Source organism: Ursus americanus, chromosome 9, assembly GCF_024610735.1.
Source record: "Ursus americanus isolate L20-20 chromosome 9, mUrsAme1.1.p, whole genome shotgun sequence".
Lineage (NCBI taxonomy): Eukaryota > Metazoa > Chordata > Mammalia > Carnivora > Ursidae > Ursus > Ursus americanus.
In genome coordinates this window covers 14,876,611-14,898,741 of record NC_142135.1, presented here as the reverse complement: position 1 = coordinate 14,898,741, position 22,131 = coordinate 14,876,611, and the positions used below count along the sequence as shown (strand labels likewise).

At 48.9% G+C, this 22,131-nt stretch overlaps 1 long non-coding RNA gene across 1 annotated transcript in view; it reads left to right on the top strand.

The window, feature by feature from the left end:
• The window catches only part of LOC123797706 (uncharacterized), a 162,077-nt gene that overhangs the window by 67,972 nt on the left and 71,974 nt on the right, over positions 1-22,131 (top strand). Inside the window, exon 3 of the long non-coding RNA XR_006781036.2 lies at positions 18,529-18,708. This is a non-coding gene — a long non-coding RNA (uncharacterized LOC123797706). The remainder of the gene's footprint in view (positions 1-18,528; positions 18,709-22,131) is intronic.

Sequence of the window (22,131 nt, the reverse complement as noted above, 5' to 3'; positions counted from 1 at the left end):
TGTTGACTCAGAACTCTGGGTCTAAGCTCCAGCAGCCTGTGTTTTAACAAACCCTCCTGGTTGGTTTGATGCCGTGGAAGTGTGAGTTCTGCAGTCTTGCACGGAACAAGATCCAGTGGATCATTTATGAAGAAAATCGTCGTGGAAAGTGTATGCCCAGTGAGAACTATTTATCAATGGTTTCCTTGATCTATTCGAGAAAAAAAAAATGCGTTAATGTCAGGGACTAATGCATGAGGGGACCTGGCTCATTTGTTTTACCTGCTTGGGCCCTGAGGCGTTTCCCAAACAAGGTTCCAGCCACCATCAGGAAGAACCTAAATCCCAAATGGCCATCTGGAAAGGGTGTGGGCATTGGCATCCGGAGAACCTGGGTTTGGAGCCTCGCTCCCCGCCTCCTCCGACCGTGTGACCCGAGGAGACCATGTTCCCTTTCTTCTCGGAAAAAGAATGGGTTTGCTGGGAAAAGTGAAAGGAAATCACAACACTAACTGTGAAAACTGTGGGCTCCACTTTCACTTCCAGTGTCCTGGATTCTAGTTCTGCTCTGGCCACACGGTGTGATTGTGGGCATACCCCTTCCCATCCCGGGGCTGTCCCCCCATCTAGAGCGAGGAAGGGCATGGATCTCAACAGATCCTGAGGTTCCTTGCGTTCCACTGTCTGAGTGTGCCTGTGTGTGGGAGTCTTGTTGGTCACCTTCGTCCCCCAGGCTTTTGGGGCCCCAGGAAGGGAAGGGTCCTCCAGGGTATTTCAAATCTCTCTTTGAATACAGTCCTAGCTCCTGCTGTGGTCCAGGTGGTTCGTCTCTCATGATCTGGTGTCTGGAGGCCTCTCAGATCTTACCCTTCCCTTCCTCTTACACGCTCCCTCCACTCTGTCCCTCCCTCTTCTTAGAGCAAGCCAGCCTTTTCCCATCTTATGGCCTCTGCATTTCTGATTCACTCTCCTGGAACAGTCCCCCCCAGCTCCTCACGTGGCTGGCTCCTCCTCATCTTTTGGGTCTCAGCTCATCGTCACCTCCTCAGAGAAGCCTTCCTGAATCACTCCACTCAATTAGCACCCACTCCTGGGACTCAGCTGCTGTCATATCAGCCCATCTGTTTCCCTCAAGGCTCTTCTCACCATTTGTTTTGTTACGAGTTTCCTTGGCTGTTGTCTGTGCGATCCACTACCACGTACAGCCCTGTGAGCCTGGAACCTCTGATCTGGCCTTTCTCCCGACGGTGTCTCCAGCTAGTGACCCTAGCACACAGTCAGTGCCCCAAAACTATTTTTGAATGGGTGAGAGAGTGGAGACACATTTCTGGGAACTGGGGCTGGAGCTCTCCCTCTCCGTCTTTGGCTCTCATCTCTGAGAAATGGGTTTCATCAGGCAGGCCCGTTTCTTCACACTGCTGAGTTACTGCCTCCACGGCTCCTGCCATCATGCCTCAGGAACTTCGTGGCTGGGCCTGGGCTCTGCTGCCCTAAGTGCCCCCTCCCAGCTCCTGGCTCCCAGCAGCCTCCTCAGGGCTCTGAGAACAAAGAGGAAAAGGGGCTGGACTTGGCTTTGCCCTGCAACAACCCAGCAAACCAACACAGTCTCTAGTTTTGAATTTCAGCGAGGATGTGTCAGCAGCGCCTGGGTTACGCCAGCCTGGGGTGGGTGGGGAGGGCAATGGAGGGGGTTATGTCACTGGTGAGGTGTGGTGGTGTAATGTAGGGTGACAACACGCGGCCGGATGTGGTGTCAACAAACAGGGGCAGGAGCTGGGCTGCTGGCTGGGAGGTGGGGAAGTGTCGGGGTGACCCCTCAGGGAAGGAAAGAGAAACGGTCATTTCCTGAGCAGGTCGACCAGGCGCCAGGTGGCTTTCACGTGAGAGTTCCATGAGGCAGGGCCGTATTACTGATGTCACTTTTACCTGTGAGGAAATCGAGTTGAAGTGTTGAAGTCACATGCCCAAGACCATTTGGCCCAGGAGTAGAGCGGGATGCAGAGGGAGCTCTGTCCCAGCTTTGTTTCCTCTTCCTCTGGTCTCTAGGTAGACATGGTGGCTCAACTGCTTCCTAGACACATGAGGTCGGACAGGCTCCTCAGCCTCTGTGTCTCAATTTTCTTAGTTGCAACGGGGGTGTCATTACCCTCCCTGACCCAGTTGGGGTGAGGGTTGAAAGAATGGCGCTCTGTGTCCCAGCAAATCTTCCTTCCTGGGAGCACGGAAGTCCCAGCCCACTGTCCTGGGGAGCATCGGGAGGGGAGGAGACTGAGAGGGAGGGAACGTAGAGGTGGGAAATGAGGTGTAATCCGACTGGAAGCTGCCTTTGGATCCCTGGTGCTGACAGAAGGGGATGTTCTGTTTCTTTGAGGGCCTGCTCTGCAGATGACTGTCCCCACAGGTCAGTCTGCCTGCCACCTTGTCACTCTGTTGACAATGAGAGCAGAGGGAGGTGGCAGGGGGAGCAGTGGTCGACAGTCCAGACAAAAGGAATAGGATGGGGAGTGGGCATCCACCATGGACTAGGCCCTGGGAGTGGCACTTGAGGTCCTCAGTCTCCATGGCCTCACCAAAGATGTGAAGAACGAGACAGTGTCATCTCTGCTTTCTTTGCTCTCCTTTTACCGGCCAGCAAGATGAAGATGGAAGGGGTGAGGTCAGCCGACCCTCATATGTGTGCTCCAGTGATACAGCCGCGTTTGAACTCATGTCCGCTAGGCAAAAACTTGCATGGCTTCTGGCTCTGCTGTGATTGACCAGCTCTGTGGGCCTGTGCTTCTCCTCTTGGGGACTCGATTCCTCCATCTCTAAAATGAGAGGGTTGGACCAGAGGAGATTCAAGAGTCCCTACGGCTCTGACACTCCCTGGACCACCATCTTGGAAATTCTGGCCCAGTGCCTGCTTTGTGAAGCTGTTTGTTTGCTTGTCTTCCTCTTACTGCAGAGCTTGGAGGTCCCTTAGGTAGGACCCAAATGGCAGCACCTGGCAAGTTATGCTGGGACAAAGACTTAGTGTCATTTGGGGTCTCTGGGTCTAAGAAGGATTCCTAAAATCCCCACTCCACAAAGGACATGGTGTCTTTTTTCCCATCCTCCCATTCAACCAAGAGATGAGTGTGTTTTTTCAGTTGTTTACTTTTTTTCGGGGGTGGGGTCCCATCTTCTTTCTTTCTTGATTGTGGTAAAATACACATAACATAAAATTTACTTTTTTTCTTTTTTAGAGAAAGAGCACACGTGAGTAGTGAGGGCACGGGGAGAGAGAGAGGGAGAGAGAGAGAATCTTAAGCAGGCTCCACACCTGGCATGGGGCCAATGGGAGGCTCGATCTCACAACCCTGAGATCATGACCAGAGCTGAAATCAAGAGTCGGACACTTAACCTACTGAGCCACCCCAGGCACCCCTAAAATTGACTATTTTAACCATTTTAAAGTGTACAGCTCGGTGGCATTAAGTACATTCACATTATTGTACAACCATTACCACTGTCCATCTCCAGAACTTTCTCATCACCCCAACTGAAATTCTGCATTATACAGTAACTCCAAAATACAATATAATACAATACCACTGCATCCCCCTCCCCCTAGCTCCTGGTTGCAGTGCTCTTTTACACCAAGATTCCATGATCCTTAAGAGTCCCTAGGTTCGGGGGGAAGGAAACGCACCCCAAAATCTGACCGATTCCCAAAGGGTCAGGCACACTGGTAAGCACAGGGCAAGATGGTGTGTGTTAGGTTCCATGGTTTGAGCAGCACAACAGAATCTTACAGCTTCGAGATATCTCTGCTCAAAAGGCATACCAAGTGTCTCCAGTTGCACTATTAATCTTCATTTCTTTCCTTTCCCGGGGGTTCTCTCTTTCGATGTCACTCCCTCTGTTCTTTGGTTCTTGGAAGCATAGCTGGTGTTATGAGAGCATTGGGCCGCTGTGGGTCAGGAGACCCGCTTTCTAGTTCTGGCACTGCCTCTGACTGTATGATCTTGAGTAACCAGCATGGCCTCTGTAAGCCTCGGAAAGCCAAGTGGGGCAAAGAACACCCTCATCTGTCAAGTGGGGTAAGAATATCAACTCTTTCAGGGCTGGGAGCATCAAATGAGGGACTTGGTGTAAAGGTGTTAAGTGGAGTTCAAGTAAAAGGAAGACTAGATTCCAGCTCTTTGTTTAGCTTACTACTTTCTCCTCATTTCGGGAAGCCGCTCTGAGGGGGATGGGGAGGCCACCTCTGACCCTGATGGCTGTGGGAGGCCCCAAAGCCCACAGGTTCTGGAGATGTCTCATGGGGAAGTTTTCCAAAAGTCAGAGCTGGCTGTCCGCCTCCCTTATGACCCACCTTCCTCATGGGCTTGGGAGTTGGCCAATTTTAGGCAATATTTTTTCTTATGCCTTTGAGGTAGCAGATCCCCCAGCCCAGGAATCTGTCAGAGTAGTGAGCTGTTTTTACCTACAACACTTCTGACTCCAACTGTGTGGGCTTTTTTTCTCCTACAAACCAGTTCTCCAACTCCCCAGACGGCAATCTGGTGTCCTAAATTCAATTCAGTTGACACTAACTACTCGGAGTTGGTGCCAGACTGCACCGGTTTCAGGGCTCAGTCTCGTAAGATGGCCTTTCCTTCAGAGGCTGGTCACACATATTGGGTCCCTGGGTTAGCCACACTGCCGTCTGACTTGGTTCCAAAGTCAGGGGGTTCCCCACACCTTCTCCTTTTCAGGTTTGATAATTTACTAGAATGGCTCACAAAACCCTAGGAACTATTTTTCTTACTTCTGTTGGTTTATTATAAAGGGTATAAATGAACAACCAGCTGAAGAGCTACATAGAGCAAGGTCTGGAAGGGTCCTGGGCCCAGGAGCTTCTGTCCTCGTGGAGTTGGCGTGTGCCACCCTCCGGCCACATGAATGTGTTCACAGCTCAGATGCTCTCTGAACCCTGTTGTTCAGGGTTTTTTATGGATGTTTCATGAGGTAGGCACAACTGATGAAATCATTGACGATTCTGATTAACTCAATCTCTAGCCCCTCTCCCTTCCCCCAGGGTTGGAGGGTGGGGCTGAAAGTTCTAAGCTTCTAATCAAGATTGGTCTTTCTAGTGCCCAGTCCCCACCCTGAAGTTATTTAGGAGCCCACCAAGAGTCACCTCATTGGAACAGAAAGGCTCCCATCACCTCATCACACAAGAAACTCCAAATGCTTTGGGAGCTCTGTGCTAGGAACTACGGACAGAGACAAAAAGTCTTCGTATGATCCCACAGGCAGTGAGAAGGGCTCTGCTCTGCCAAACATGAGGTTTAGCAAAATAGGGCTGGGATGTCATCCTATATCATGTTTCTTATTTAAACCACCATTCACTGAGGGTGTAAGCTACAGGGAGGCTGAGTTTTCACTTCCCTTCCCCGTGTGTAAAACAGAGATGTATTAGTTAACTATTGCTACCTAACAAATTACCCCACAACTTAGTGTTTGAAAACAACATTTATTATCTCACTACTTGTGGGGGCCAGGAATCTGGGTGCAGCTTAGGTGGGTCCTCTGGCAGCTGCTAGGGAAGGGGGGCCCTTGAGTGGAGAAAGCATCAAGGGGCCCTGGAGCTGGTGGGTTTGGATGGATAGAGGGAAGAAAATGTGCTTGGGAGAGAAAGAAAGGAAATGTTCGTTCATCAGGTGTTTTCCTATATGCAAGATACACGTACTCTTCTTTAATCTCTATGAAAATACTATGATGTAGGCATGATTGCCTCCACTTTATAGAAGAGGAAGCTGAAGTTCCAGGAGGTTAAGTGTCTTTTAATGAACCACAGAGCTTAGGAAACGGTAGACCTGGGTTTAAGACCAGGCCGATCCAACTCAAGAGCAGAGCTCCTTTCACACGAAGAATCTGGAAATTTGAAGCTCTCCATCAAGTGCAAATTTTAGTACCGTGCACTGGGAGGAGGATATCTAATTATCTGTCTTCTTATCTATTTCACAAATACTTAGAATTCTGACTATGTGTAGGACACTGTATAGGGTTGGGGATAGTACAAGGACTAAAACAGACCTGTCACTGGCCTCATAGAGTCTATCATTTAGCCCCCTAGTCTTCCTCTGAGAAGTTGTGACTATTCATTATTCATCTGATCCATCCATCCATCCATCCATCCATCCATCCATCCATCCGTTATCCATGTATTCATTCCATTGACTCTCGGATATGCCTTAATTTTTCACATGCTCACTCATGTACTCATTTAATCATTTTGCTACTCTTTTCCCTCAGATTCATTCAAGCACTTAGAAGTTTATTCTTTCATTCACTCATTCATTTATGCATTCTGATTCATTCTGCTATTCTCTTGTTCCCTTCATTGACCACTTTAATGCTATGCTAATTCATTTATTCATTCACTCTCACATTCATTCATTGTTTTCCAATCATTTACTCATCAAACATTTATTAGGCATTTCTAAACTCATCTGCGAGTTCCATGGAAAGGCTGTTGCTGTCCCTGTCCTCTCTGATAAGCCAGCGAAGAAGACTCCTCCGTGTTATCCGTCTAGAGGGAGCCTCCAGGGAGCCGTGGAAGGCAGGGGCAAGCACGTCAGCCCACCCTCACTCTTCCTCAGGCTGGGGAGCCTCTCAGCTGGGGCAGCCATCTTCCCACAGAGAGTTGCCTGTTGCCACCTCCTGAGAAGTGATCAGTGGGAGAAGCTGCCACTTTCAACTGCCTTTCCTCCTTTCCCCTCAGGGAAGGCTCCCCTGAAGCTCTTGGTCTTCCTGGCTCTGGGGGGAGGGCGGTCGGTGGTGCCGAGGAGTGACTGGCAGCGGACAGGCAATGTCCAGGGAGATAGGAAGCCTGTTCTGTGAGGCTTATCTCAGGCCTGTGTGGCAACTAAAGACAGAAGCCACAATTGGAGGAGAAGCCTGAGATCTTATCAGCAACTGCTGTTTTTGTGTTTATCTGGGGATAGGGGTGAGGCAGGGGGGTGGGAATGGGATTGAGTTGTAGCAAAAGGAATTTAGATTAGACACCTGGAAGAACTTCCCAGCATCACCGCCGTCGGGTCAAAGGGAGATCCGGCAGTTGCCTTTTATCTTGAATCCTTGGTTCAATACTCCTTCTGCACAGGTGTTCAATAAATGCTTACTGAACACTCAGGCCTAGGAGTCTGGAGACTTGGGTCAGAAGCCCTTCTCGTGTGTTCCCCGTGAGGGCCATTTCTTCTCTATATTTCACTCCTTTCAGGCTCTGTGTCTTTATCAGCCTTGTAGGGATGTGGTGAGGATTAAGTGCCACAATTTGTCAATGCCTGGCACCATGGTACCAACTAGAGATGTCCACGGCATTTGAATTCTGGGAGCTCTGTGCCCCGTGGTAGTCTAATAAAAGTAGATCCAATAAATCCCTCACATGATTTAATTTATGGGGGCACAGAATGTTCATTCATCCTGGTTCACAGCCAGCGGCTTTTGGAGTGAGACAGATCTGAACAATATTTAGAGCTGTGTGTGTGGGGGGGCAGTTAATTAGGCAGTGGGGAGGGAGAATGGACTGGAAGAGTCAATGAAGAAGTCAGGAGGACCCTGACCGCACCTCCCAGCCTTGTGATAGGAGAGGTTTGGGAGGGGAAAAAAGAGCCATTGAAGAATTTTACATAGGAAAAGTGTGTGTTCAGATTTTGCTGTGGCTGCTGGGGGAGGATGCACTGGAGGGGGGTCAGAAGCGGATGCAAGGTGTTCAGTCTAAAGCAAGGCGCTGTGATCCAGGGGGAGAGCGAGGTGAGCTGGGTCTTAGCTGCCTTATCTCTTGGTGAAGGGCCTGCAGAGAGCATTAGAAGTTGTTCTAGGTGCTCGCTACAGTACTCGGACCAGAATGACCTGTGCGCTCCTTTTGAAGAGGATTTGTTACTACGGATCCAAGGTCTTACTCATCTCCACTCTCTTGGATCCAGTAATTTCTCTGGAAGACAGTGTAAGGAGATAATCTAAACTATGGAGAAAGGTTTTTGCCTGTCAGGGATTCTTCACGGACACTTACTATGGGCCGGGGCCCTGAGAATACACCAGGGAATGTTCAGGGGGACACACCTGGGAGAGATTCTGAAGGGCTACTGAGGTCTTTTGCCTAGTCGTTCAACCAAATATTATTTACTAAGCACCTGTTATGTGTCTGTATCCTTCAAGGCTCAGGGTTTACCACAAGGAACAAGACAGACAAGGTGTCTGCCTTCTTGGAGCTCAGACAGGTGTCAAGCAAGGGCTAGTGGGCCAGCAAAGTTTGAATGTTTGAATCAGGCTTCCCTGACCCCCCAAAATTATATTTGGTTCTTCCCTCATATGTTTTCCTTGTCCGCCACACTCATACAGGTAGGGAGCTCAACTTTCTTTCCCAAATCCCACTAAAAGTCATCACACGAGGCCTTTGTATGTGCAGCAAACATTACTGGAGGTTTAGGGAGATAGAAGGAGGTACGTAATGAGAGGGCAAATATATTAATTTTGAATAAATTAGCCATCATGTCCCAGAAAATAGTTTGGCCGCCATCTTTCCCTCACTTTCTGTATCTCTGCTTCCTTTTTTTTTTTTTTAAAGATTATTTATTTATTTATTTGACAGAGATAGAGACAGCCAGCGAGAGAGGGAACACAAGCAGGGGGAGTAGGAGAGGAAGAAGCAGGCTCCCAGCGGAGGAGCCTGATGTGGGGCTCGATCCCAGAACGCCTGGATCAGGCCCTGAGCCGAAGGCAGACGCTTAACGACTGCGCTACCCAGGCGCCCCTCTGTATCTCTGCTTCCTGCACCATCCTACTCAGTGGCAGAAGACTTCCAGTTGTCCAGGTCACTTCTCTCCTCTTGGCCATGCTTACAATCGCTTGAACAAAGTCCAGTATTCCTGGTACATTGTAAGCTCCGTGGAGCACTTAGTTCAGGGCCTTGGCCACAATGGACATTTTGGAGAGAGTTATTCAGCGAACAAACAAACGGATGAGTGAGACCTCCTTCGGATCACTGAAAGGAATTTGTGCTCCCACTTCTTTGAAAGAAAGGACAGCAAGCTATATTTTATCAAACTGATAGCACGTGGATTTCTGAAGTTACAAGATGAACTCGAAATATCTCGGTTTACCATTTGCCCTTTTGTCTTCCCTATGGGCTTGAGAGTTGGGTGGTGTGCGTTTGAAGCTTGGCCCTTGCAATGTGTATCTTTGGGCAAGGTTATTTATCTCTTCTGTGCCTCAATTCCCTTATCTGTATAATGGGCACATTAATAGAACCACATCTAGTGGGGTGGTTAAGTGAAGACTCGAGAACTGGACTTCAGACTTCAGATCCCAGTTTTACCACTCCCAAGCCGTGCGATCTTGTGTAAATAACTTATTCTCACCATCATCTTCTTCAAAATAGAAATAATAACAGTATTTACCTCCTAGGGCTGCTGGCACAATTACATGAGTGGATAGACATAAGGCGCTCAAACAGGGTCTGGCGCCTGAGAGAGGTTACGTAAGGTTAGCTCGCGTTACTACTTACTCAGAGAGAAGACGGAAGACAACACATAGAAGGTACCTGCTTAGCACAGTTCCTGGGGTGTTCGTATTAGCTGCCACCATTCCCTGTTCTATCAATTTAAAGGCATATTCTCTTTCTTTCTATCACCTCTGAAAACGGGATGCATTTATTAGTCACTTTTGTGATGGAGGCGTTCGCAATGCATTTCTCATGTTGTGGAGTGATGTCAGCAGACTGGAGAACCACCCGGCAGACAGGAGTGGGGGACTCCCTGAAGAAGGGCTGCATCCCTCCTGTGACCCTGCCTGTGCTCCTCATGGCACAGAGGACACCGACGTGGGCAAAACCATAGACGTGGACAGCTCTGCCCCAAAAAGTGATTCCCAGGATGTGGATTCTGACTGTGATGGCTTTAGGGTTACCTTCGGCAGTGTGCCTTGCTGACGTTTTCCCTTTCATGCATGTATGAGATGGATGGATAGACAGTACAGACCCGTTCGAAACAAATCTAAAAAAGCTTTTAGTAAATATAAAATACAGCTTGTAAGTAATGAAGACCCGCTGCGTCATCATTTAGCAGGTAGCATTTTTTTCTGCCTTATAGGTGATTCAAACAGCAGCACACCTACACTGTGGCCATGTGCAAAGCCACCTGCCAGCCCCTGTGGTCTGAGCACTGTGGGTGTAGCCCGTGCTGTGGGCAGAGAGTCGGGCAGGGGCGGGGGTGGAGGAGAAACAGTTGCTGAGGTTCCTGCCTTGGATGACCGTATAGACTCTTCCTGTGGCCTGGGGGCATTGCCTGGGGGCAGCCTAGGCCTCCAGAGTTCTCCCCTTATAGCGTCCTGCTGCCACACTGACCTGCTCTGGGTTCCCTTGGGTGGCTTGGTCTTGGCTCACCATTAGCTCTCAGGCAAGTCAGCTTGCTTCCCCTGAGTGGGGTGGAATTGCCTGGGCTGAGCCTCTCCCGTGACTGCACCAGAGACAGGTCTGGGTCGGGCAGGAAAGTAGGTGTGATAAGGAGGATGGGGCAATTTCTGGCCGGCACCACCTTGTAGGGAATCTGGGCTTTTCCTCCAGGGCTCAGGGCATGGGCAAGGGAAAGAAGGGTGGGGACTTGTACCCAGTGAAAGTGACAAGCCTCTCTGAACCTCATTGGGACAGGGCAGGACCTGTTTCCATGTGCCCAGGGCTTATGAGAAATCAGGCAGTGGCCTTTGCTTCCCACCCCCTAAAATGAAATTCTCTAGGCTTTCCCCTTTGGTTTCCAGAGAGTTCTGTGGGGAGAGGAAATTTTGTTTGTCAAGAAGAATAGGCGATGATCACTTTGTTTGGTGACGTTGGGTACAGGTGGTGGCATGTGGATGGCAGGGAGGGAAGGGCCCGGGATGGGGTAAGAGGATGAATGAGGTGGCTGATTGTAGCCACTGCTTCCATTACACATGGGGGAGAATGACAAACACCCACTCTTTTCTGAAAATCATTCCCAGGGTGTGAGCACATATGAGTGTGTTTTTACTCCCAAGTCCAAGCTCTCTGGCTAAGTAATGATTGTTTGAACACACCGTGTGCTGTGAACTCACTTCCCAGGAAAGGGATGGTTGATTTTTTTGGCCGTTCCTAATCTGAGAACAATTTAAAAAGAGAGAGAGAAAGAAGGAAAAAAGGGAAAAAAGGAAGGAAGAAGGAAGGAAGGAAGGAAGGAAGGAAGGAAGGAAGGAAGGAAGGAAGGAAGGAAGGAAGGAAGGAGAAAATCCCACAAGAATGATTCCTTTCTGTGTTATAGCTGTAGGATATTGCTACCCTGTTCTATTTTTGTATTTCTTGATTGGTTTTTGATTGATTAATCCATTGAGCAAATACTTATTGAATGCCTAATCCGAGTCAGGTGCTGTGATAAGAGTAAGGGGCGTATAGTGATGGAACAGAGGGGCCCTGACTTTGAGGAACTTCCAAGATAGTAAATAAGCAAATGCTTATGATATGAAACATTTGCTCGAGGAACCCGATCTTCACAACCTCCCTTTGAAGTAGGCCTTGTTATCTCTCTTACAGATAATGAAACTGAGACTCCCAGAGGTGAAGAAACACGGGTAGATAGAGGACTTTGGGAGTTCGGAGTGGTGAGAAATGATTTCCATTTAGGAGTAGTCTGGAAAAGCTCGGGGCGGGGGGGCTTGGAGTGTGGTAATGAAGGCAGAATTGGCCCAAAGCAGGTGGAGAGCAGGAACAGCCAGCTCCAGGCCTTGGGGCACAGCCAGGGCGATGGCAAGGGGAGGTTGAGCTCCTCAGAGAGCAGCCAGGGAGGCTGTTGGCTGGGTCTGAGCCCCTGGGACCTTCCAATGGGGGAAGTCCTGTTGCAGGAAAACAGGTCAACACCCCAGGCAGACAAGGAGTCGTCATTGCAAAGCTGAGTTGCCTGGGATTGCACAACTCCAGTGGGATGAGCAGCTGTGTTTGGAGGGAGAGCTCAGAGTTGGGAAGAGCAAAGGCAAAGCTCCTCTGCCTCGCCACTGTCTCCCCGGAGCAGATCAGCTCAGCCACTTGGGCCCCGAGCCTAAGCAAACCAAGGTGAGCCCGAAGAAGGTCAACTGCAGGCAGAGGGTTCAACAGAGGCTGTGGCCTCTACGGCTCATTCATTCATTCGGAAAATACTTACTGAGTCCCTACTATGTGCCAGTTGCTTTGGTAAGAGAAAATGAAGCCCCCGTCTCTGTAATCAAGGCCTCAGTCTAGCGAAGGAGTGGAGCAGAAGAACAATGGATGACTGTACTGATAAGTAACAGACACTTGCTATGTGTCAGGCATTGTTTTCAGGGCCTTGTATGTACGAACTCTTGGAATCTTCACAACAGGTTGGTTACATTCTTATTCTTGTTTTAGGGAGGGAAAAACAGGAGCATGGAGAGATTAAGTGACTTGCTCCAGGTCACAGAGGTAGTAAGAGGCCGAGCCAGGATTTAAACCTAGGCAGACTGGCTCCAGAGCCCAGGCCCTTAACCACAGTGCAACACCACCTCCCGTCCATACAACCAAATCAGTAGTTTATTCATTGTGGGGTGACTAGAGGCCACAGGGGAGACCCCAAGAGCGCCAAGGAGGGGTCTGCAATCCAGTTGGTAGGGGAGTCAAGGAGCACTTCCTGGAAGAGAGGAGATTACTGGAAGTGTGAGGGATGAGTGGTGGGCACTCAGGCCAAGGGGAGGTGGGGGGAATGTTTGAGGCAGTGGAAGGAGCCAGAAAGAGGTGCTGGTGATAGAGAGCACAGGAGCTGGGAGGAGCCCACGGTGGCTGGAGGGGAGGCGGCGGAAGAGTGGGATGAGAGCGGAGATAGGCAGGGGTCATGTCTGAGGGAAGCTGGAAGTAGGTCCCACTGGCCCATGTTTCCCTGGGTTCCCAAGAACCCAGGGCCATAAACACACGAGTCATGCACGGGGCCCACTCTGAGGGCTGATTGCCTTGGTGTAAATAAACAACCCCTTGCATAAATTGCTGCACAAGTGACAAAGGGACCGACTGAGGCCATCCCCTTAGGCTGACTTGGGAAAGCAGAAATGCAGTGACTTAGCCTTTCCGTACTTCAATTTCATCATCCATAAAATGGGGTTTTGAAATAATCTCAGCCAAGGTGGAGCCTGATGGGATGTTTGTGGAGGACCCAGATTCCTTAATCTTGTGTTCAGCAGATTTCCATACAAGGGACCAAAGTAGGCGCTTTGTGGGAGATTTTAGAGCACCGGGCTTTCAAGTGGAGTTTTCAAAGATCTTTGAATATGCAGGAATATGCTAATAAAAACAACATGATTATTTCTAGTATGTCACCATCCTCTCCAGGAACAGTGTCCAATTGTTACCAGGGGAGTGTGCCTTAAAACTCAGAATTCAGATTTGGATGTCAGCCATGGCAACGGACCAGCCCGAGTGGGTAATTCTGACAGGTGAAATTGCATCAGTAAAACACAGTCAGCCTCTCAGCCCTCTTGGTCATCTTCTCCAAACCCCACTGTTTCCTTCCTTCGAGGTCTATCAGTTTGGTTATGAAGTCATTCTTTTTTTTTTTTTTTTTAATATCTTACGTATTTATTTGACAGAGAGACAGGCAGCGAGAGAGGGAACACAAGAGGGGGAGTGAGAGCGGGAGAAGCAGGCTTCCTGCTGAGCGGGGAGCCCGATGAGGGGCTCGATCCCAGGACCCTGGGATCGTGACCCGAGCCGAAGGCAGACGCTTAACCACTGAGCCACCCAGGCGCCCCGCATCAGAGTATTCTTGTGAAGACTGTGTGGAATACCCCAGATTGGCGATATTGATGGCAGTTGTAAGGGAACTTAAACTTTGCATCATGTTTAGGCAAATGAAGTTAGGGGACCCTATGTACACCATATGTACATCTATGTTCTTGAACATTTTTGTCTGTTTCCTTTAATGGTATATTCCATATATGTTCATATCCGCGTATGGACGTATGCAAAATCTCAAAAAAATTCTTTTTTTTTTTTTCTGTTCTGAAAACGTAGATTTAAATTTAGTAAGTGTCCCATCCTTAGTAACAAACATCATGGTTATATTGTTTTCTGAAAGCGAAGAAAAACAAAGGACTATCTAAAGTCCCAAGACTTTTTTTTTCTTCTAGGGTTTTTTGGCTACTCATTTGAAAGGAGGATTTCTTAACTATGAAAACTTCCCTGATTATTTTTGGCATGATTCTACGCTGTCCTAAATAGTTTTGAAATGTTTATTGCTTTACTCAGATGATAAATAATGAAGAAAGAAAAAAAAAGCGTCTATAATGATAATTTCATTTTGCAGTCCTTTGAAAGAATTCCTGAAATACTTCCTATGTGATACATTTCAAACAAAAGATAAACTCCAAGTTGGGAATTAATCCCAGCGCCCTGCTCCATTTATCAGACACTTGATCTTTTAAGAATCATCGAATACAATCTCCTAATTTCTATAATCTCTGAAAGGATGTTAAACCCAGGTGAACACCACTTACCATACAGGGTAGCTCAACCACATTTTCCAGAAACAACACACCTTCCTGCCTGTTGCAACTTCACTGTGCATGGGATGCTTTGAAAAATTGTCAGCTTTTTCTCAGATGCATGCCTTGATAGTATTGAGAGCTTTTTGGAGTTCTTTTATTTCTTCACTCACAAATCAAAGCTTACTACTAACGAATCATGGGGCGCCTGGGTGGCGTAGCGGTTAAGCGCCTGCCTTCGGCTCAGGGCGTGATCCCGGCGTTCTGGGATCGAGCCCCACATCAGGCTCCTCCGCTATGAGCCTGCTTCTTCCTCTCCCACTCCCCCTGCTTGTGTTCCCTCTCTCGCTGGCTGTCTCTCTCTCTGTCGAATAAATAAATAAAATCTTAAAAAAAAAACAAAACTACTAACGAATCACAAACCTCAGTGTCACCGTGTGTGGGTGGAATGCTTAGCTGCCTTTTCATCCGTGTCGCTGTGAATCCGTTCAGTTTTCTGCTCCTGTTAGCCACACTACGCTAGGCCCAGCCAAGAATTTTACTGAGAGCAACTCCATCCTGCAAATCCGTTTTTGCAACCGTGGGCAAATTGGTTCCAGTTTTCCCTTCAACCTCGATGAGCCTAACAGCCTTTCTTTGTTGACGCTGGGCCTTGAGGTCTTCTCAGAGCTCTTTTGCCCAAGTTGACAAGCCTTCTTTCATTACACTGTCAGTGGGTTCATCCCATAGTATTGACTAAGCCAGGGAAACACTGATCTCATTCTTAAGGCCCTGAAATATTTCATTCTTCATTGTTCTTGTAAAGATTTCATTAAAAAACGATGTGCATGTTTATAGTGATTAACTGGTAAGTCCCTCAGTCCAGGTAAGTTCTGTGAGGATGAGAGGACTTTTGTCTGTGTGTTTTGCTTTTTATTGTTTGCACAGCAAGACGGACAGTAGGTCCTAATTAAATGTTCATGGAATGAACAGATGAAGTTCTTTTCTTTTGTGCTTTGCTCTGATTTCAAACACACTCCTAAATACACTTTTGCTTTCCAGAGAACATAGCTCCATGTTTCAAACTTGGGGCTGGCAAAGTTTTTCTGTAAAGTGCTGGAGAGTAAATATTTTAGGCTTCGTGGGCCATAACCTCTCTGTCCCAAGTACTCACCTGTCGTCGTAGCACAACGGTAACCAAAGATAATGCATAAATGAATGAGCGTGGCTGTGTGACAATAGAACTTCATCTACAAAAATGGGGGGGTGTTTGATGTGACCTATGGGTCATAATTTGTTGACCCCTATTTTAAACTATTAATTTAAAAAAAACCAAAACCCTGTTCTCTATCCTACGACTTATTTTGGCTGAGGTAGTAATACTTTTCCCCCAATGGTTTCACTACATATAAATCGTTACTAACTATAATTTGCACGTTATTTCTCTCATGTTTTCTGAAAGTTTTCAGTTTTTTCCCTAATAGAAATAGAAAGTCCCCTTTCCCACTGCTCAGTTTTCCTGGCTGCACAATGAGTCTCAGGAATAGACTGCTGCTGAACTCCCGCCTTCAAAAATCTGTTCTCCAGATTCTTTACGCTTTGTAATTTGCCCTGATCTTTCTGTACTTTGAAGGCACATTTGGGTTGATACAGGGCAGCTGTTTCCTAGGTTATGAATTTTGAATCATGTGAAGGATCTCAACCTGAGATAGCACTGTCTCCTGCTCCTGTGCGGGTCCCAGATGTCCCCAGATGCAATGTCCGTGGGGATGAAATAGGCTGTCATTCAACAGTGCCATGACCGGCCATAGCATTTGACTTGCCTGGGAAGCACTTAGCAAGTTTTGTGAAGAGTGATCATACAGGCCTTCAAATAATTACCGGCATCAGGGAGGAAACCACAATTTGTCACAAGTAAAATAGCAGAAGTCTATAGAGTAAATTTTTTTTAAAGATTTTATTTATTTGAGAGAAGGAGAGAGAGAGAGAGAGCGTGAGCGCATGAGCAGAGGGGAGGGGCAGAGGCAGAGGGAGAAGCAGACTCTCCGCTGAGCAGGGAGCCTGATGTGGGACTCGATCCCAGGGCCCTGGGATCATGACCTGAGCCCAAGGCTGATGCTTAATGGACTGAGCCACCCAGGCGCCCCTAGAGTGTACATTTTTTTAATTTTTAAAATTTTTGCTAAGAGAGGCAGAGTACTGACAGGAACTAAAAAAAGCATAATAGGCAACGGGCAGGACAACACTGAGGCCTGGTGAAATGTCACCAGGAGTTGACTGGTAGCAATATGCTCATAGTTTTGCTATGATGACGAAAGGCAAGGTTAGTACTGTCGTGGATCAAAGAAAACTGTGACGTACATTTCACAATTGGGAACTGATTTCATATAACAAGAGCAACAACAAAATAGTTCCATTTATTGAGTGATTACTATGTGCCAGGAACTGTACTAGACTCTTGGCCTGGATTATCTTACTTAGCCCGTACTACAGCCCTACCGGATGGGCACTCTGACTGTTCCCAGGTAGCTGTGCTTTACAGACGTGATGCATCCTGCTGAAGCGTACAGAGTTAGCGAGTGCAGAGCTGGTATGTGCGTTTCTGATGGGCGCCATTTTCCTTTCCTCTGAAAAGTGTGATTGGGGGAGCTAGACGGGTGAAGAATAGAGAACGGCCAACTCTAAATGGACTCTCTACCACATCTTGTAATCCAGCCTCTCGTTATGCCCAGAATCTTCCCCCTCTCTGCAAAGATGAAAAAACTAGAAGAGAAAGTTCTAACTTGGTTTTAGGGGTGAAGGATTGGTGGGGGCAGGAGTGGCATCAAAAGGCCCCCAGTTACACCCAGAGCAGCCCAGCCACCCTAATGGGAAGGGAAGAGAAGGGAGAGGAAGACACTGGAAGAGCCACGAGGACTGTGACATGTTCATCTAGGTCTGGACAGGCTGAGGGATTTAGAGGTTGGCTTGTTTAGGACATATCAGTAGAGTGCCCAGCCATGCTCTGGGAATGAGTATATCTTCAGTGGGAAGACAGCACCCAGAAAATATGTTCTCTGAGTGTGTCAGTTGGGTTTTTCTAGAGAAACAGAACCATTTGGATGTATATATATATAGAGAAAAAAAATTGTTATGAGGGGATTGGCTCATGTGATCTGGAGGCTGACAAGTCCCACAGTCAGCCATCTGTGAACTGGGATGCAGGAAAGCTGGGGTGTAGTTCTGAGAGGTCTGAGAGCCAGAGAGGCCAGTGGTGTGTATCATAGTCTGAGTTGGAAGGCTTGAAAGCCAGGAGCGTCGATGCCCGAGGCAGGAGGGGACAAATGTCCCAGCGTAAGCAGAGAGAGCAAAATTGCCCTTTCTCTGCCTTTTTGCTCTGTTTGCGTCCTCAACAGTTTGGATGATGCCCACCTGTCCTGGTGAGGACCACCCTCCTTACTCAGGCTACCAATTCATAGGATACTCTGAGAAATACCATCACAGACATACCCGCCATAATGTTTTACCAGCTCTTGGGCGTTCCTTAGCCCAGTCAACTTGACACATAAAATTAACCATCACAAAGAGCAGGATGCTGACCAGGTGCTTGGTGCTTCAGAGGGGATCTTGTATGTATGAGAATTTTTCTAAGAATAATGCCAACCAAGACTTCCTGAGTACTATGGTAGGCACCCTACAACCACACTGCACGCAACTATCGTCATCGACCCCACTTTGCAGAAGAGAAACCCAACGCTCAGAGAGGTAAAGTGATTTGCCCAAGGCCACACAGCCAAGAAGTGGCAGAATGAAGATATCAGGACAGTGCTAAAGAGATCCTGGTGATTCACAAGGATGCAGCTTGTTCAGTTCTTTCCTGACCAGTGATTGGCCAGGGTGTGGCTGGCTTTGGATTAGACTGGAGTATAGGGGGTGAGAGCTAATGACCTTTGTTTCCTCTGCACCGTGATTAACAAGCCTCAGCTTCACTGCTGGTGATTAATAGAGGTAACTGCTTGGGCCTGTAGATTGTTAAAAAGCACTTTGACCTCTTGCATTCCGTTTAATTCCGGCACGTCTGTGATGTGAGGTCTATTTATTGCTTCCATTTTACAGCTGAAGAAGCTGAGGCCAGAGTTCCTTCCAAGCCCCTGTTCCTGTGAGTTGAGACATCCAAACCAGGCCCAAACAAGGAGAACAAATATATCAAATGCGTTTAAGAACAGTGCTCTGAGGCAGACTGCCTGGGTTGGAACCTTGGTTCTATCGCTTCTCAGCTACACGACTGGAGGAGAGGTAAGGTGGGGGTGGGGACAGGATTTGGGGAGAGGGGAGAGAGCTTTCCAGGCAGAGAGAAAGACAGCCTGCCCCAACAGTGAGGGGGCAGTAGGGGCCGTTGGTTAGGAACAAGGGGTTTGGAATGATTTATTTGTACTTGATCTTGCCTCTTATTAACTGGGATGCTTAAAATGGGGTCAAAAAAACCAAAACCAAACCCAGAAACAAACCCAACCCATCCCACAGGGCAGTGGTTGTGAGCAGCAAATGTAGACAAGGGCTTCGTCCGGTGCTCGGCCTGCGACCACACTGGTCACCAGCAGCCCAGTGCTTGAAATGGGGCATGGGTGGAGTGTGTCTGGTGCAGCTCTTAGGCAGGGGTGAGGAGACTCAGTGGCCCTCCAGGAGGCACGCCAGGGTGGGATTGCTGAACCTGGGCCCCACCGCTGGAATGCTGGCCACCACCAAAGTTTCGCTCCCGGAGGCCAGGGACACACTGCTCCTTGGACACACTATCCTCTGCCTCTCCTTTCCCATAGGCATCTTCGTGGGCTTTATTCCCTCTTGGCAGGACGGGCTATGTGATGTGTGGGGCCCAGTGTAAACTAAAAACAGGAAGCCCCTTTGTTCAAAAATTAAGAATTTCAAGATGGTGACTGTAGAACATTGAACCGAGTTGGGGGAACTTTCTGCGCATGGGATCCTGTACCCAGGTCACATGGCCTCACGTGAAGCTGGCCCCGACTCTTGGCCATGCCCGTCTCTTCCTGGACATCTGAGGAAACTCTGAAAACCTCAGTCAGATGCCTGGGTACTCTGGATCACATACCAAACATGTGGGCATTTAGAAACATCCATTCTTCAATACATTCTCCCTTGAGCCATTTATTAAATACATTGGAAGGCATTGGCCAGACCCACACCCAATATTTTCTTGAGAAATTCAGTGTCTGGTGGGAGACACACACACACACACACACACACACACACGCGCGCGCGCGCGCACAGTACTGAATAAATTAATTATTCCTTTCATTCAGTCAACACGGTTACTATTGCCTATCCCATGGCAGGCTCTGTGCTGGGCATCAGAGACACAGAAATGAATTGAGTACCATTCAGAGCACAGAATCTGAGGCCACACTGCTGGGGTTAGAATCCTGATTCTACAACGTTAGGGCTGTATGACCTCGGGTGAGTTTCTTAACTTCTCTGGGCCTCAGTCTCCTCACTTGTAAATAAGGATCATCATAGAACTTTCCTCATAGAATTGCTATGAGCACTAAATGAGTTTCTGCTCATATTTAATGAGCTCATAGGGGCAGATTTTTAGAACAGTGCCTAGCACATAGGGTGATCCATATAAATGATTATTTCCTCAAGGAATTAAGGTCTAGCGGCAGAGAATGACACACACGTACGCAAAATGCACATGGTGATTCATTTATTTAACCAATCGTTGCTCACGCTTACCCTGTCCCGGGCTTTGTATGTGGTCCGAGGGGGATATGAGGAAAAGCAAGGTGTGGTCTCTTTCCTCCCCACCTCCCCTCGGCCTGCAGTCCCGTGGGTACAGGACAGCAGAGCAGGACCTTGTTATGACAAAACCACCGTTTCAAAATGTGTTATTACTTCTCTATTTTATGCTTCATATGATGATGTGGGGCGAGCAGATGTGCCGCGCAGGGCTTGACGAGGTAGTCGAAGAGGACAAAGCCAAGGGCCACCCTGCGGGCAGGGAGGAGGAGAGGGGTCGGTGGAGTGTGGAACAGTTTCCCCCCTTCATCAGGAACCTTGCCGTCATGCGGAGCAGACCCAGCCTTTGGCCGCTGGCAGCGTGAATGGCAAGACGAAGCAAAGCAGAGCCCCATATTTGGCCAGGGAGAAGCTCACTACACACCCTCTGACTCACCCTCCCAGCCCAGCGGCCCGGGGGCTGAGCTCACAGGCCCTCTGACTCAGGCGCCATGGGGTGTCCTCATCTGGGCCTGGGGAGGAGACTGTCCTGTGCCCCTGAGCTCCGGCTCCTCTGTGTGCTCCCCTCCCTTCATCAGCCTCCGCTCTCTCGGTGGCATGCGTGCTGGGTACTTGACCCCAGAGCCCCTTGCACCTCGGACTGCCGCCCGCACACAGGTTCGGCCAGAGCTGACTTCTCCGTGGGGAACTGCACCCTAGCTTCTCCTCACAAAGCGAGCTAGGAGGTGCTCCGATTGGGATGGGTAGGGGAAGTCACCCAGGGGAGAGGGAAGGCAGCACCGTGTGGCGGGAAACAACAGAGATCAGGGCATCCGTGCAGCTCTGTGTGACCTTGGGCTGCTCACTGCCCCTCTCTGGTCCTTGCTGCCGAAGGCACTGCTGAGTCTCCGAGGAGACGGGAGCTGTGGAGGCCAGCCCGCTCGCACGCTAAGGAGATGCTATCTCCTGGACCCTTGCCTCTCCAAGTGTGGTCTCTGGAAATGCACATCCACATCAGCCTGGAGCTTGTTAGAAATGCAGACTCTCGGGCCCTACCCTGACCTACTGAATCAGAATCTGCATTTGAACAGGGTCTCCTGATGATTCACGGGCACGTTGAATTTTGAGATGTGTGCGAACTTGGCTGCACAATGGAATCTTGGGAGTTTTAAAGAACTCCGCTGTCTGAGACCCACTCCCAGAAGCTCTGCTTCTGTTAGGCTGAGGTGTGCGGTGGGCACGCGCACAGCTCCCCGGGCGATTGAAAGGCGCGGAAGCTCTGACCTAGCACATCAGGGCGATGCCATGAGGCCGGGTCCCACACTCAGAGAGATGTACGCCCTGTCCGGTCAGGCACAGAAGCGAGCCGGGCCGGCTGAGGTCAGGGCATGTGACACCATGTGTGCATGGTGGGGGCCGCAGAGGAGGAGGAGGGCTGTTGCCGGGACAACAGGGCCCCGTGGCTGTTGAGCTGCATGCAGCTGATTTTTGCTGTGCCTACATGCACACCCGTGTGGGGCCGGATCTCCCCCAAATACAGCTGTTCATGTGATGCCTTCTGATTTTTCAGTGTCGGCTCAATTTTCCTTCAAAATACCGTGTGGTCCGCTCGGAACGGGTGCGAGGCGGCCTGGGACCGGCTGGTTTGCAACCTCTGTTCGAGATGGAGTGTTCCTCTGTCCTGCTTTGCCTGGAACTGCCCGGCTTTGGCGCTGAAAGTCCAGCATCCATGCGAACGTCTCAGTCCCAGGCAAAGAAGGACGGTGGGCCCCGGTGCAATGTAGCTTACTGGTTTAGGAGTATCGATTTCGGAGCTCTGTTTCCCAGGTTCGAATCCTGGCTCTGTCACTTACTCACTATGTGATCTCGGTCACATCACTTAATCTCTATATACCTTAGTTCCTTCATTATTAAAATGCAGATCATCAGAATACCTACCTCTAGGCCTGTGAGGATAAAATGAATTCATGTACACAAAGCGCTCAG